At 40.2% G+C, this 10,770-nt stretch overlaps 1 non-coding gene across 1 annotated transcript; it reads left to right on the top strand.

Annotated features, from left to right (window-relative positions):
* Positions 1–10,214: 10,214 nt before the first annotated feature.
* Positions 10,215–10,376, top strand: LOC120361756 (U1 spliceosomal RNA). The gene has a single exon (XR_005577884.1). It is a non-coding gene; the product is annotated as a U1 spliceosomal RNA (small nuclear RNA).
* Positions 10,377–10,770: the final 394 nt, after the last annotated feature.

Below are 10,770 nucleotides of genomic sequence, written 5' to 3'. Positions count from 1 at the left end.
TAAAGCAAAAGAAAAAAAGATAATTGAAAAAAACTGTGATTGTGCATGTAAAGTGTTTAGAGTTGTGTTACCATGCGGTGACATCTCCATAAATGCTGGCATTGATTAATATATGAATCTCCCCTCAGATTCCTGATGAAGTTGAAAGTTGATTCTACTCCTGCTGGGGCTCCATTTTCCCCATAACCTGAACAAAGAGAGCTTGAACAAGGAATTAAAATAAAAAGTCTGGTCTTGTAGCAATGAACCTATTCTTCCTTTATTTCTTCTATGTATCCTTGCTTGTAATGCATCCACTTAGACGTATGTTTTTTCTGTTATCTCTCCTATTTAATCAACCATTTTCCTGGCTTCAGTCCACTGGAAATCATTCCTATACAATATATTTTAGCCATGTAAACTCATATTCTGCATCAACACCATGTGTTCTCTTAAAAAAGGGTTTTCACCAAACTCTTACATAGATATCTTATTATTATCTGCATTGATTTCATTGTTTGTGAAACTGATCACATTTAACATGTTTTAAAATCATTTATAAATTTTCTTTTCAAACTATTTGCACATTAAAAATTATGGCTTAGTGGACTAAAATAAAAATTTAATTGTTACAAAATGTTTTTCTGGGTTTGAAGCTCATTCTTAAAGTTTCTTGTGAGGGATTATTTTGTCATTCATTTATTTAAAAGTACTCATTGATCTTCTGGTTAGCAGCAGAGTGCTGAGATGTCCCCAGCATCCTGATCCTCTGGACATGTTCTGGACAATCCTGTCCCCTGAGTATGGGTAGAGCTTGTAACTCTCACAGGATTTTGCTCCCATAAATATTTTATGGCAAAGTGAAGGGCTTTTTGCAGATGTACTTAAGGTTCCTAATTAGTTGACTCACTCTGTGTTGGCTTGACATAATCAGGTAAATCTTTTAAAAGAGAGCTCAGGCCCTCCCTGAAGAGAGATTCTAAGTAACATTCTCCTGCTGGCCTTGAAGAAGCAAACAGCCATGTGTGAACTGTCTGCAGAGAGGGACATGTGGTGAGGACCTGGGAGAGACTCCTGGGAAGTGAGGGGTTCCTAGATGACAGCTGGTAAGTAAATGGGGGCTTGGCCACACGGCAAGGACTCGAATTCTGCAGCCATCTGTGGGAACTTAGAAGTAGATCTTATTTCTAGTCCAACTTCAAGATGAAGCTCAGCCAGGCAACACCAAGATTTCAGCCTGGGGAGATGCTGAGCAGGGGCCTCAAGTGGAATGCATGGAATTGATGACTCACAAAAATTGTGTGATAAACTTTCGTTCTTTGAAGGCATGAAGTTTGTGGTAATGTGTTACTTAGCAGTAGACAGCAAACACATCCTGTATGACAAGTAATGTGCTAGTGTACTCCTGACTTTAAAGAGATACTCCTCATCTGAGTCATTGCCTTTATGGCTTGGCTTTGATGTCATGTTTACAAGCACTTTGTCCTCACTCCAAACTTTTGTAATTATTTACCCTGTAATTTCTTATTATTTGTATGTTTTCAGTTTTACATGAATATCTTAAAATTCAACTGGAACTCATTTTCCTTGGAGGTATAAGACATCTAACATTATTTTTCCTTTGTGATTAGTCTGTTGTCTGAAGAACTTTTTTTTTAATAAACCACCCACTCCTCATTGATATGGTAAGTATCTAGGTTTAGAAATACAGTCACTTATTTCTAGTAAGATATTATTTATGAAATCCCAACTTGAACTATGGGTAAAGGATGTTTTAATTGCTGATTACTTCAATATTATAATTATAACTCAAGAGACAACTCAAGGAGGATAAAGATACAGTAATATTATCTCTTGCCTTTGACATCTTGCTTTTTTGTCCAGGTAAAGACCTATTTAAAGTGGTTTTATATAAACCATTGAATGAAAATAAAACACTTTAACAATTGGCTAAAATAATTTCAATGTATAGATTGCTTACATTTTCTAAAAAAGAAGTTGTCCTTCAAATCAAATGTGATTAAAACCTGGTGGATATTTTTAATAATGTGTGACTAGACTATAAATGTTTGAGGACAAAGACTATGTCTGAATCATGCCTTTGTCCCTACTATCTAATACAACACATGTTTAATAGTATTTGCTTCATAATTTTCAAATGACTGAATTATTTTAGCTATACTAATGCTGCTGCGAACTTTATAGTGCTGGTGTATGTATTATTTTCTGTTAATCAGTGATAGTAGGAATGTAGAAAAGTAAAACTGTCCATTTGGAATTTGATTATTAAAAATAAATATATTCATCTAAAATTAAATTTAAACATTCTTATACAAAATGGTCCTTGGAGCTCCTTAAAATAGTCCTTGATAGTTTTTGTTTTGACAATGAGTAGATCTCACTGTTGTGTAGCACCTCAAACTCACCTTGCTTACCTTACGCGGCTCTCATATTTCCTACGTTGCTTGTCATTGTCTCTAGTCCTCTCTCTATCTTTAATCAGTCTGTGTCTTCGGTATTATCTTGGTGGGAAAGTTCTCCGAAATATTATCCTGAAAACTTTTGGAATCATGAAATTTTAAGATGTACACTCTGTAAACAAAAGAAATTTGATGAATTATATATTCTGAATACCAACGGGCTGAAATTTCCAAACCAAACATTTAAATATTAAATGAGCTGTATTTTGTGTCTGCCGCTATATCAAATGCAATTGTTTTTGTTAGACGCTACTCTTTATTTTCCTGTGAAAGTCATCTTTTATCTCTTCGGTGCTGAATATGAGTCTAAAGTGTTCACCTGCTTATTAATGGGGAAATGTACCGGGACAGAGAAAGAAGCATTCATAATTTGAGGGATGCTTTGCGGTTTGCAGTGGGGGATGGTGCCGGTGGGGAGGAGCAAGAAATGGAATGGGCATTCATTGAAGATGCCTTCAGATGGCTTATTTTTTTTACTTCCTTTAAAAATCTGTGTCAAATAAATAAGCGTATTATTTATGGGGAAAATGGGGAAATGGGGACAGGTTCAAAAATATGTTTGATTATTTGTAAGCACAAAAGTCACTAAGGAGACTGCCATTGTTTGTTGTGGAATATCGGCCCTACGAGTACGTGGGATGGTTTAGAATGCATTAGTAATAAACCGGTTTGTAAAAGTCAGCATTTCTCAAGCCTGTTTGACCACAGACCATATAGTTTTCAACACATGTTAGTATCCTCTGGGTCCAGTGTTCCAGGGTATATAACTTCCCGGAACGCAGGTGCACAGACCTGCAGCAGACTCAGAGTCCATTCCCGATAATGCAGTGTATGTGCATGGCATATACAGACATGTACACACCTCTCACTGGGAGAGTTTGGAGTCCTGTTTTTAAATACTTCTTAGTAAATAATTTTCTCTGGCTTTTATTTTTGAAATATTTCCACAAATGTTGTTATATTTGCAAAATTGTCTTTGACAGACACCCCCACTCTATTTGATCACCCCCTTTTAGCCCATAGTTGGGGAAAGGATCCCCCCACTCTAAATAGTAAGACATGGCTGGACACGTGACACCCAAGACTTGACAGGGAAGGTTAAGCAGAAGTTCATTAATTAAACATACTCAGGGCCCCAGGAGAGGGCATCGCACGCCACGCAGGGCCACCGGGGACTGCACTCCACAGCAGAGACCCCAGCAGAGCCAGCAGGGACTTTGTAGTAACAAGATGTGGGGTACCCCCTGGTTCCCGTGGGGAGGTGGGCTTGTGTGCAGAACTCTGTGCACTGGCAGGGAAGGGAAACTTGTTAGTTAAGGCGTGGGATCAGTGGGGTGGCACTATCTGAGATGACAGGGGAATTAGCTGGATGGGGTCTTTCTTGCTGTGTGGGACCCATTCTGGCCAGAGCAGGGATACTCATGGTTAAGCTTCTGGGGCCCCATGAGGCTCAGAGACGTGAGGGCAGCACATGAATTCTAGGCCTTCCAAGGCCACCTCCTGCAAGTGTCTCAAGGTCTGTGTTTGGCGTGCTCTGGGTGCAGCCGGGCAGCTCACCTCTTCTGCTCCATGGTGGAATGCCTCTCACCCACGGTGTCAGCTTCTCTTTGTACCAGACCACAGTGTTGATTCACTTGGTATTCAAAGCCAGCCTGATTTTTATCCAATATAGCGTTCTAGCACTCCCCTGGTATGGCTCTTTGCTATCGCAATTGATGGTGGCTATTATATTTGATTCATTACATGCCATTGATCTTCGAAATTTTGATTAATGACAGGGAAACCTGAAAAGTTCAGAGTTTGGCTTCAGTTCAAATGAGCACCCGGAAGTTCAAATGCTTAATTCAAACTGTCTAAGACTCTTGGATAAGCAAACGTGGTTATGCAAAATTAGTCTGAAAAATCTCCTGGAAACACCCCTCTCTTGGAAATTTCTGGTTATTTCCTTCTACTTAGACCATGGACTTTCAATACTACAAAGGCTTTTTCTCTCTTTCTTTTGTTTTGCTCACTGACTTCTGGCCACAGCCCAGGTTCTTGGGTTGTTGGGGACAGGTGGTGAATCACAGTGTGCGAGCTCAGGGCGGCATTGTTGCCCACCACTTCTCACCAGCAGTTCATGCATTTCCCATGCACCTGGGCACACAGAGACACGAGCACATCAGGTCCCAGAGTTCAGAGTAAAGAGTTACCTGTTTATCCCTCGAGAACTGACTTCTTGTTCAGATCCATGAGAATGTGCTGATGCCATGTGAATAAATAAACATGACCTAGACAAAGAAAGGAGTTGATAAATGATGGTGGGAGACACTCCCTCTAAAATGTGCAGTTAACTCTTCCCCCACCCCTCCAAAGCTCAGAAAGCAGTTAACTCTTCTCAACTCTCCCTTGCTTAATTGAGCCAGGCAGCCCTGAGTAACAGAGAGTCTGAGGGCTGCTCTAAAGGCCAGCAGAGATGCTTGCTGTCAAGTCCACAGGGAAAGACTCTCCAGAAAAAGGGCTCTTGGATGAGGACATTGGAGGACCTCACCTACTTCAACCTCACCTCCAACACACTCCCTCTAAGTTCAGACCGAGGGTTTCCGGCCAGCTGGCCCATGTCACCCTGGCTGCCGGATTTGGCATGCTGAAAGTTTTGGAAGGTACCAGGCTAGATATGGCAGAATATAGTTCCATGGGGCTCATCTGGAACAGATGCCAATGTATGGTTTGTTTCTAGTCAGTGACAAATTTCCGTTCCTTTGAGACCAAAGTATAGAAGGCAATGTGTTCATTATAATGATAAATTCTATTTGGATTTGGATTATCTTGAAAATGCTTAGAAAAGACAAATTAAAATCTCTGACATTGGATATATGCATGTGTTTTAAGTATGTTGCAGATTCCAGGAAGCATAAAATGAACAATGAGTGTAAACTCTGCAGCCCAGAATTCCGGCAGAGGTTTTGCTCAGGTCTTCAGTCTGTGCAGACAGCTCCTCTGGATGTACATGATGGGTTGTTCACGCCTGGACATAGCATAGGAGAACTGTGAATAATTCATACTGTCCCAAATTACAGAACTACGTTGAGTAAAACAAAACCCAAAGCCTCCAACATCTAATGAGTGAAAAAGGAGATCCCACTGGAACAGCAAACATTATCATGGCATCTATAGTGTTGTCACATTATACCCATGCTAGGGTTCAAATTTTTAATTGAATAATAAAACATACAGTAACTTTGGATTTCAGTTACATGTTCTCTCAGAAGAAAAGACAGAACTGTATTATTCCACCATCGATTAGTAAATTCTGAATGACTAGAGCGTTACTATGAAAGACCAATTGAAAATTTTATTGGCTGGGCGCGGTGGCTCAAGCCTGTAATCCCAGCACTTTGGGAGGCTGAGGTGGGCGGATCACGAGGTCAAGAGATCAAGACCATCTTGGCCAACATGGTGAAACCTCATTTCTACTAAAAATACACACACAAAAAAATTTATTAGCTGGGTGTGGTGGCATGCACCTGTAGACCCAGCTACCTGGGAGGCTGAGGCAGAAGAATTGCTTGAACCCAGGAGGTGGAGGTTGCAGTGAGCCGAGATCGCGCCACTGCACTCCAGCCTGGCGCCTGGTGACAGAGCTAGACTCTGTCTCAAAAAATAAAATAAAATAAAATAAAAATAGAAAATTTTGTTGCATTAACTTTATTTGATAAATTAGTTTTAATTGTTTTGAAATTAAAAGTTAATCTTTAAAGGCCATATATTTCTAGTTTATTATTTTTATAAATAGAACAATTTAGAATTTTCTTTTTCAATATGTATTATATGTTTATTTTGTGTTAAAGTATAATAAATTTTAAATATAAGGGCTTAGAAAGTTAACACACGGGAAAGCACATAATTAGACTTTTCTGTGCTACTTATCCAGTGGGTTCTGTTCAATTCTGTTGCTATCATTTTGATTAATTTATTAGACTGCCACAGTTTCTTTTTTCTTAGGTCTTTCTACGGTAGAATTTATTTCAGTAAATGGCTTCTTATTAGATTGACATGCAGCCATTTTTTTTACACAAAATTCTACCATATCAGGTGCTAATATGGAATGTGGATGGTAAATATTAATGTTTTCTAAAACTCCCATGTCTGTCTCTCTACATCTGAACCCTCAAGATCCATCAGTGTCAGTGGAGGAATTGTGTGACCTTACTTGCTTTTGTTTAGAACACTTGTCTCCTTACCTAACAGGACTTATGGTGACCTTGTGATTAGCACTAGTACGTCTATCTGCCGTGAGTTCACACAGTTCTCCGGTGGTCAGGAAAGCTTGCTTTGCCTTGCATCCAGGCAGGGATCTCCTTTCAGCCCGTTGCCCTTCAACATTGCCTTTCACGCGGACTTTTTCCAGTACTGACCTGGTAAGCAGTGGATGTCCAGGTAGGAAAGAGGCTGTGGGAAAAACACAGGAAGGTGCCCTCTGGGTGAAGGCGACGTCACCAAATACCAGGAGCCCCTTTAAAATGGAAAATGCGGTTTCTCCAATGTAACTCTCAGAGTAAAATTAAAAAGTCAGGAAATAGATGGCTTAGATGGCAACTACATCCTTGTTTCCAAGATATTTCCTGGAAGTACTGATGACTTTTTAAAAAAGTATATTTTTATTTTTGCCTCTGAAAAGCCACTTCTTATTCCAGCAATGCATAAAAGTCACAGATTACATTTAGAAAAGAAAAATGAAATTTGAAAGAGTTTTTTTAAGCTGTCACAGCCAAATAAAGAGAGGCCATATGAATTTTCACAAGAGAGTGAATCATTTTATTTTCACAAACACAATTACTTTTTTTTTTTTTTTTTTTTTTGAGATGGAGTCTCGCTCTGTTACCCAGGCTAGAGTGCAGTGGCCCAATCTCAGCTCACTGCAACCTCCTTTTTTAGTCCCTTTAATTCCAAGACTCTGCTGAGATTAGAACAATACCACTGTGATTAGAAAGAACAGGTTCAAACGATTCTCCTGCCTCAACTTCCTGAGTAGCTGGGATTACAGGTGCATGCCACCACACATGGCTGATTTTTGTATTTTCAGTAGAGATTGTGTTTCACCATGTTGATCAGGCTGGTCTAGAACTCCTGACCTTGTTTTCTACCTGCCTTGGCCTCCCAAAGTGCTGGGATTGCAGGCATGAGCCTCCGCGCCTGGCCCACAATTACTATTGTCTAAAATAGCATCCTGTAGACCACCATTGTACCAAATCAAGTGATACTCCTGAAACACATGATGGGTGAGTCTATAGCAGCTTTGTTGGTGCAACACCACATTAGAAGAGCTGTAGCTCACACAGTGAGCTTTTTATCTTCTCCTGGAGGGTCTCTAAAGAAAGGAAAAATAGAAATGATCAAGAATTTGGTATCTAAAAATTTTCACTTTTTGTGGTAGCCACAGTAGTACGAATATTCTTAACGTTGGCAACTCAGTAGAAAAACTTGATAATAGTTTCCAGGAAACTCAGTGTTTTAGAAAATGTAGATGCCACTAATGGGGAATTAATTGATTAGATAGCTGAGGAGTCACATTCAAGAAGTGGTGCTACGTACCACAAAAGCCGTAATTTTCCAGATGATTTACAGTCTAAGAAGCAGGAAGATGGTACACCAGATGACTTCAGCTCCTTTCAACCATGATTGTGGGAGGGAATTCAGCAGAAAAGGCATTCAGGGGCAGAAAGCAGGCATGGAACGGCTGAGCCTCTCCCTCCTCCCTGCTTTCCTTTCCTCTCCACCCGTTCTACGCCCCACCTCCCACCTGAGGTACCATTGAAATTTATGTCTGTTTTGACACATCTAGAGTCATGGCTAAAACTTTGACCCTGGCTGTCATTCCAAAGCTCAAAACATGTGTTTATCCACCGATTCTGGTTTGAGACAATGAGTTTGGATGAATATCAATAGGAGATGAATGAGTGACATCTATAAACCTCACAACACCCTAAAACCCTCCGTATATTCATATTTCTAATGACCAGTGTGTATATGGCTTTGTCTAGTAAAATACTTACCTGTATCTCTCCATAAACAGCTGTTTTGCTTCTAAAAATGTATAGTAGAGGCTGGGCATGATGGTTCATACCTGTAATAGCAACACTTTGGGAGGCCGAAGAGGGTGGATTGTCTGAGGTCAGGAGTTCAAGACCAGCCTGACCAATATGTGAAACCCTGCCTCTACTAAAAATACCAAAAATTAGCCGGTGTGATGGCAGGGGCCTGTAATCTAAGGTATTCAGGAGGCTGAGGCAGGAGAATCACTTGAACCCGGTAGTTGGAGGTTGCAGTGAGCTGTGATCATGCCACTGCATCCAGCCTGGGAGAGAGACACTGTCTCCAAAAACAAACAAAAAAAAAAGAGGTATGGTTAAAAATGAACAAACCCGACTCTCCTTGATGAAATGGCTGTCCTGGTGTGACGCAGTCCCTGGCTCGCTCAGTCTCTGAGCGATGGGTCTCCATCAGTGTTTTCTATGATTCTAAGGACTTGGTTCATGCTGTTTCTTATCTGACATTAGTCACATTTACCCTTACACAGTGAGTCTATTTTGTGTAATTTCACATTAAAAAATTCAAGGTGCTAGAAGGACTTGTCTTGGTTTGGTTTCCTGATCTTCATGTATTTTCCTATAATTTCTCCTCTCCCTTTCAACTACTGTATAAAAGTTTCTTTTTCCAGCATCAGTGTAACAGTGAACTCTGCCACAGAATGATTTGCATAGGAATTATTACACTCAAACCTTGAAACAAAGCTGAGGGAGCTTAAAATATCACTTCCAGTACCTGCTGACTCTCACATGTATATAACTGAAAACCAAACATTTCTTTATTTCATGTCAGTGATAGAAACAGCACAGTGTAGATTCAGTTTGCTAGAAACCCCAGAAGATGATCACACACCATTTCATTAAGCCTTTGTCCTGCTAAGAAAACTTTATATATAATAAATGTAAAATGTAAACGGCAACCTAGGTTAAAGAAATAGATCCAGGAGCTGTTTTCAAAAGTCATCTGGGCCGTATTCCTGCATCCAGGAGGGTCATCCTCCCAAGCTGGTGTTTCTCTGTCTCCCAGGAAAAAACGCCTTGCCACATATTTGAGAGTGCATTTAGGTACAATAACTTCACTAGCTAGCCCTTGGATGAAGGATAATGGAATTGTTTTGTAGGATCTGAATTTAGAAAAAGGAGACACACCTAATTTTTAATAAGAAGAAAAGTCGGAGGTTGCAGTGAGCTGTGAGTTTAGTTTTGTAATACAACTGTAATAAAGACATCTTATAACAATCCAAGTATGAAGGGCTTTCTGGGAATAAGAGTCACTCTGGACATTGCATTTGACTCATTTAAGCTGCTATTGATGTAAAGCTTTTCTTTTTTTGAGACTGAGTGTTGCCCTGCAATCTGTGCTGGAGTGCAACAGCGTGATCTTGGCTCACTGAGACTCCGCCTCCTGGGTTCAAACAATTCTCCTGCCTCAGCCTCCTGAGTAGCTGGGATTATAGGCGCCTGTCACCACACCCAGCTAATTTTTGTATTTTTAGTAAAGACTGGATTTCACCATGTTGGCCAGGCCGGTCTCCAACTCCTGACTTCGTGTTCTGCCCACCTCAGCCTCTCAAAGTGCTGGAATTACAGGGTGAGCCACCGTGTCCAGACAGAGCATCTTTCTAATCAAAGCAGAGTCTTGGGATTAAAGGTACCGAAAAAAACCATTGGTCCAAAATAAAATAAATAAATAACCTGGTAGGGGAGATGTCATGATCACGGAGGTGGTTTTCCCAGGGCGAGGCTTATCCATTGCACTCCAGATTTTCTGACCCCTGCGGTTTCCCCAAATGTGGGAAACTCCACTGCATAATTTCTGGTAGTGGGGACTGAGTTTGTGCTTTCCTCTGAATTTAAAAAACAAAAACAAACAAAAAAAACCATCAGTCCACCCAACTCAGTGTCTGAATCCACAGAATAATTTGCCAAGTTTAGATAATAGAGCAGAGCTTGTTTATACACTACAAGTTGTCTGGACTAACAAGTTATTAAAGGAATTAGTAAGATGTAAATACTTCACTCAGGTCCCCCCTACCCCTGCATGGGACCGAATACATACTGAAGCTTGAATTGTTGTAAATTGTCTCAAAAATAAATTCTGTTACAATGTGAATTTGAATGGTGTGACTGATTTACGGTACTGCTGATTTAGAGTTTTTCTATATTGCTCGGGTGGTCCTTCTGGCTAAATTTCAGATTCAAAGTTTTATCTTTATTTTGGTTTGTGTGAGCTACTTTATTCC

This window comes from Saimiri boliviensis, chromosome 13 (assembly GCF_048565385.1).
Source record: "Saimiri boliviensis isolate mSaiBol1 chromosome 13, mSaiBol1.pri, whole genome shotgun sequence".
Taxonomy (NCBI): domain Eukaryota; kingdom Metazoa; phylum Chordata; class Mammalia; order Primates; family Cebidae; genus Saimiri; species Saimiri boliviensis.
This window is presented reverse-complemented; position numbering and strand designations above follow the sequence as displayed.